The sequence below is a fragment of the Monodon monoceros genome, unplaced genomic scaffold (assembly GCF_005190385.1).
Source record: "Monodon monoceros isolate NGI ecotype Baffin Bay Population unplaced genomic scaffold, NGI_Narwhal_1 Super_Scaffold_6, whole genome shotgun sequence".
NCBI lineage: Eukaryota > Metazoa > Chordata > Mammalia > Artiodactyla > Monodontidae > Monodon > Monodon monoceros.
Genome location: NW_021703783.1, coordinates 9,207,396 through 9,213,395, shown reverse-complemented (window position 1 = coordinate 9,213,395; position 6,000 = coordinate 9,207,396). Strand labels below are relative to the sequence as shown.

Here is a 6,000-nt window from a genome sequence, read left to right as displayed (position 1 = left end):
AAATTCTGGCTCATGGGGCAGTCCGCTCGCAGTGTGCTTTTCCGTCATTAATCACATCTTTGTTATGTGATATCCACGTGAGTACTTCTCAGTAGAAGCAGTTTCATGCTCAAATGCTCAAAGCACACTAGAATAAAGCTCCGATTGTCCTGTTCAGTGATTCCAAGTCCTGGTTTGTCACCACCTCGGGTCTCTAGTTTCCCAAAGTTTGTAACGTAGTTTCAAAACAAAGCTATTTTAATTAATCCAAATAAAAAATGCACGACGTGTGTGAAGTTAAGTCAACGGGGTCTTGCTCTTGCACTTCGCAAGAGGCGGTGAACCTCTGGTCTGTGTTGCCCGATACAGAACATACCTGTGAAGAGCATTTTAGCCTGCTCGTGCTCATTCATTTACAAATGTAAATAGAAATAATAAGTAAATATAAGCACAGTAAAGTAATGAATGCTAGGAGCATTCAGGTGAGGGCTTTCAACGACAAACACACAGAGGGAGCGGAGCGCTTGACCACCTGAGTGTGATTTTTTTCTTAAAGTACCTGTAGCTTCTCTTTCCTAAGCGACGGCAGCGCCCTGCGTTTTAGATTCGTCACTTTTTAAAGAGCGATTGTAATGCTCTCAAATCATTGTTGGCGTTTCTTCACGCTGGGGAGGCAGCTGGAAACAGCCCAAGGAGGCGGAAAAGGCTCTGCGCCTCGCTGGGGCGCCGAGGGGCGGGGGGGGACACCCTGAAATACCTGTTGGGGCGCAGCGCTGAAGGTGCGCGGCCGAGCCCCGGCCACGGGGGCCGGGGGTCGGGGATCAGGGGCCACGGGGGCGGCAGGCGGGCGCGCGGGCGCAGGAGGAGGAGGCCGCGGGGCCGACTCCCCGGGCCGCCCGGCTCCTCCCAACGGCGCCCGCGGAACCTGTCCCGGAGCCGCCGGACCCCGGAACGGAACGGCACCCGACCCCTCCCCGAGAGGCCGCGACCAGGCGCCGAGCCGCGCTCCGAGCTTCGGCGGGCGCACGGCCCCGCCCGGCGCCCACCGCCCTGCCCTCGCCTGTCTCCTCCTTTCCCCGGGGCTCCGCTGAGTTCATTCACTGGGATTGGTTTCAAGTGACGCCATCTCTTTATTTTTAAACCAATGACCTCATCCGCGCTTGAAGTTTCCTGACCAGCGACTCTTTCTCTTTCCCCCCAACCCCCCACCCCCAGCCCCTCGCCTTTCCCCCTCTTTCTGGGTATCCCTGTTTGGGGGGCTCTGAGCAGTTTTCAAACGACCACCATCACCTCTCCCAACCCCCTCCGCGTCCCCGCCGCCACCTCCACCTCCCAGGTTCCTCGCCCCTTTCGACAGTGTTTTTTCAAGGCTGATCGGGGGTGGGGGGTTAGAGAGAAAGAGCGAAGAAAAGTTGCAAACGGCTCCGCGCGTCCCGAGCCTCCCGCCCCCCCCCCCCGCCCCTCCGAGCAGAAGATAATATAGCGAAAAGAAGAGGAGGAGGAGAGCGCGACGGGACGGACGCGAGCGGGAGCGCAGCCGCCCTCCCGGCTCCGTCGCGGCGCCTCGCGGGTCCGGGAGGCGAGGGGGCCCCGCGGGGAGACGCCGTGACGACTTTCGTTCCCCCCCCCCTCCCACGAGGGAGCTGGGAGGTCGGCGGCCCCGAAAGTAAGTGGCCGCGCGGACTGCGGGGTGGGAGGGCGCGGGCCGGGCTCCCGCCGCGCCGGTAGCGTGGACGCTCGTCCGCGCGCCCCGCCGGCGCTGCCCTCCCAGCGGCCGGGCCCGGGGTCCAGGGCGGGATGGGGGGGCGACCGCGGGCCGGAGCGGCGCGCGCGTGGGAAGCGGGGGCGGGGGGCCCTGCGGGGGGGGGGCGGGCGGGGGGGGGGGGGCCCCGGGCCGGCCGGCCGAGGCCCGCCGCCAGGAGCCGCCGCCCGACGCGGTCCCTTCGCGGGCGAAGCTGCTCACTTCCAGGCGCGACTGTTACACAACACGCCTGCCAAGTGGGGCCCCGGCCTGACGGTTCCCATTATCTCCAGCTCGCCTTTGGCGTAAGCCGCGCGGCCACCGGGGTGGTGACGGGGTTGCTTTCTTCAGTCAACTCGTTTTTCCTCCTGGGACCCCTGAGGCCCGGTGTTGGGGGCCCGGCCCGGTGTTGGGGGCCCGGCCCGGTGCGCCAGTGACTTCTTTATTTACACCAGTCGTAAAACGTGAGAAAGGAAAAAGCCCAGGGAGACGACCGAAGGTCTGTGTTTATCATGTGTAGTTTCACGGAATGAAACACAGGGGAGGAAGATATTGGTGCAAAACTGTTTTCAGGTGCTGCTGGGTTTATTTCCTTAAAACGACAACAGCAGCAACCCGGTAATTAACTCGAGAAAATGCAAGTAGATCTTAAAATGAATGGATCCTGCAAAAGCCTAAGGAAATGTATCAGACGTCAGCTGCAGAGATCCTAAATCAAGTCCCGGGTGCCTCAAATCGTTTGGAGAAAGCACACCTCCAACCAGCCTGTGATTAATAAAGTAGAGAGGAAAAACCTGTTACATAATCTCATTTGCCCTGGGGTTTGCAGTGCCGTCCCCTTGAATCAGGGGGAAGTGAGTTAAGATGCAGGGTTTTTAAACCTCTCTGAAGTTTTTATTTACCCAGTGCTCTGGCTGCCACTTCTGCTTTAAAAGATTGTAAGTAAATACTCTGCTCTTACGAGGGAACCAAACCTATCAAACCTGTTTAGAAAATGACCAGGTATGTTTCTTTCCTTTCCTTCCGGTGTGTGTGTGTGTGTGTGTGTGTGTGTGAAATTTACCATCCATGAAAGACCTTATGACTAGTATTTGGGGAACTTAGACTGTCAGAAAAATGCCTCTTTAAGCCACTCATCTTATGAGTGCACATAGGTGACAACTGTTTCCTCAAAGGATTTATGCTATTCTGAAAAGAGATTTTTGAAGTCGAGGTAAATTTTTAAAAGAAAAAAAGAATTCTTACCAATTGAATTAGTCACTTGTGAATTATTTACCTTTGCTTGAGAATCATGTGTATTGGATAAACAGCTGGGGAGGCCGTAGTTAATTGAGACTTGTGGAATTCTGTGTTTGGTGAAGGCAGCAGCCTGGAGAAGGTAAATTAAAAAACTAAAAATTTGGGGCTTTGAATGGGGATTTTAGTCAAAATGTGACTAGGCACTGTGAAAGTTTTTTGTTTTTGTTTTTTAAGTAAAGTTCTGGAATTTAACTGAGTTTGATGACTGTGTGAAAGCTTGTTGTTAAAAAGGTTTTTGGGGGGTTAACATTTAACATCTTATGTAAAAACTTCGCCTAAAAGACACCAGCCCAAAAGTTGGCTTTTAGGTAAAAATAATTTGTACTTAATCAAAGTTCTACATGGGGGGAAAAAGTAGAAATGAGTTTATTCTTAATTCTGCTGGTAGTATGGTGAATAACATGAAAAAAATAGGTTCAAGTGCTGTAAATGCGCATTTGAATGTAAAATAATTGAATAGGTGTAAAGTGAAAACGGTCATGTAAAATTAAGGATTAAGGATCTCTTTGAACAAAAGCTTAATGGCAGTAACTGAAAAGGGGGCAAAAGAGAAGATCCTGTTAACCTAGTTCTTTTCCTTTTTCTTAAACATTAGAAACTCATTTGCGGCAGTGAGGCTGAGATCAAGTCTGAGATTGGTGCAGAGTTTAGGCTGGGGTCAGGAGAAGGGCCAGGGTTGATGTGTGAGTTTGTTTTGATGCTCTTTTCTATAAATGCCTGTATCGGGAATTTAATTCTATAGAGTTTTTGGCCTATGGGATTATATATTGATGAAGCTGACTTACGTAGCTGTTCAAAATTAATGTTTTTCTATTTTTCAGCCAATCGTAATAGCCCGCTAAATATAATTTGCTAGCATTACCAGTGTAATATATCCTAGAAACCCAACTTTTCCTGGAGTATCAAAAAACAACAACAACAACAACAGTTTTCTATCCGGTGTTATTTGGGCTGAAAATTTCACTAGATGTGTAATGTTTTTATAATGCTTTGCATTCTCAAGCAAATGGTACTTTAAATTAAAGAAGTAAATTAATATAGGGTAAGCTGATTTGGATCAGAAGCCCAAGAACAGGGAAGAAATAAATCAGGGGAAACAGAAAACAGATTTTATGACAGTTTTCAACAGATTGAAAAAACTAGTTAAAAAGGCTTCATAGGAAAAACCACAGTTGATGTTTGATTGGCTTTTTAAAAACAATTAACTGTGTCAAAATTTAAAACCAAGACAGATATCCACCATCATAAAAGAAAATGTTTCTAACGGTGGCTTAAGCAAAAATATAATTAAGAAAGTAAATCTTGCCCAAAGCCACATATGATATATTCCAAAGCCAGATGTCACATTTTTTCTGATTATGTTGTGTTGTGGATAATCTGATATTTTTGTACATTTCATTTAGCCCAGATGACCAAGGGTTGGTTGGCTTTGTGAAAGGATACAGGGTTCATAAAGTTTGGCCAGATTTAAAGAAGCAGGCTCAGGCTTTAAGAAGACGCCAGTCTCATACACAAACTGAGAAGTTTGAAATGTAATCAAATAAATGACTGAAGGAAACAGGAGTGGCTCAGAAAGGAGGATCTGAGGCAGATTACCAAGGACAGGTACAAAGAAATAATAAAAGCTTGCCAGGGCTATGATCAGGGAAGAAGGAAATGGGATACATCTTGACATGAAAGGAAAAAGGCATAAAAAGAAAAAATACCCTCCAATACCTCAGCAACAGGAAGAGAGTGATGAAACTTTACCTCCGTCTTGATTGGGGTTAGATACCTCATTGTAGGTATCATCAAAAAGTCACAAGATTTTTTTATTACATACAAAAATTAATCTTGGGGGAGGAGGATGGATAAAGTGCATTATGAGTAGCTATAGTTGTGTATATGAGAATGTAAAGCTTGAAATTGACAAAGATAAATTTAAAAAATACAGGGGGACCCCCTGCAATTTCAGTTGAGTTATAAAGGGGAGGGCTATGTTATAAAATGTTGAAACTCTTAACTAAATTGATTTCTGGATTGACTACAGATATGAATGAGTCAAACAGAACGTTTATTGGCAGTGTACTCTTTACACATCCTGAGGTGGGTACCGAAGGTTAGGGGCACAGGTCCCTGCCCAGAATGAGGATTATGAGAATTTTAAAGGAGCTATATACATACGCAAGGATAAACAGTTATCAGACAGCTGGGAAGTGCCAAATTCATGGTATGAAGGAGAAAGAGACTGGAGAATTGGGGACCTAGTCTTCATAGGGATAGTAGAGTTTGACCCTGGCCTCAAAGGATGGTTAATATGAGTATGGAGGAAAGGAAGTAGGGGAGGTGAAAGGGAGAGGCCATTCATCCATCCATCCCTTCATTCAGCGGATTTGTTTGGAACCTCTGCTGTGTGCTAGACACTGTTCTCCAAACCTGGAATAGAGTGGAAAATAAGATAAGGTTTCTGCCCTTATGGAATTTACATTCTAGTGGGAGAAGACAGAAGGGCAGTAAACAAGTAAACGCTACATGGAAAATCTGATGTCAGAGAGTGATGTCTTGTGAAGATAGTAATGAACAGAGTAGAGGAAATTTTACAGTGTTCTTTATAGCCCCACTTATTCTGTGGATAAGCTATTTTGCCTGTGATATCCTGGTGAATAATATTAATGATTTAACTTTTTATTTATTTGCAGTCCAAACCAATTTGAATAGACGTCTACACATTAATTGACTTCATCTTTAACCAATTTTTAAAAAGAAACCTACGTAATATTTTGTAGATTGAAGCATGCACGCTTTGAGTTTTTAACTCCTTGTTAACAATTTGTATGCAATTCTTCTGTTATTTGCTAAGAACCTCATGTTTTTACAGTGAGGTTAATGTCATTCTTTACAGTTTACTTAGAGTTGTATGTATTGGGCTGTATACTTAGGTAAGATTCTCCATTAAGAACGATAATCACAATAGTGCTATAAAGTGAAGCTAAACTCCAAGG

General features: G+C 46.7%; 1 protein-coding gene across 7 annotated transcripts in view; it reads left to right on the top strand.

The window, feature by feature from the left end:
* Nucleotides 1-1,224: 1,224 nt before the first annotated feature.
* The window catches only part of DUSP16 (dual specificity phosphatase 16), an 85,568-nt gene continuing 80,792 nt past the window's right edge, over nt 1,225-6,000 (top strand). For 2 of the 7 annotated variants that reach the window (XM_029204960.1, XM_029204959.1), the window contains exon 1: nt 1,225-1,645. The gene's annotated coding sequence lies outside the window, so the exon portion shown is untranslated. Of the gene's footprint in view, nt 1,646-1,955; nt 3,099-6,000 lie in introns of those variants that run through there. The other 5 variants (XM_029204962.1, XM_029204961.1, XM_029204958.1 and 2 more) reach the window with 3 other exon arrangements.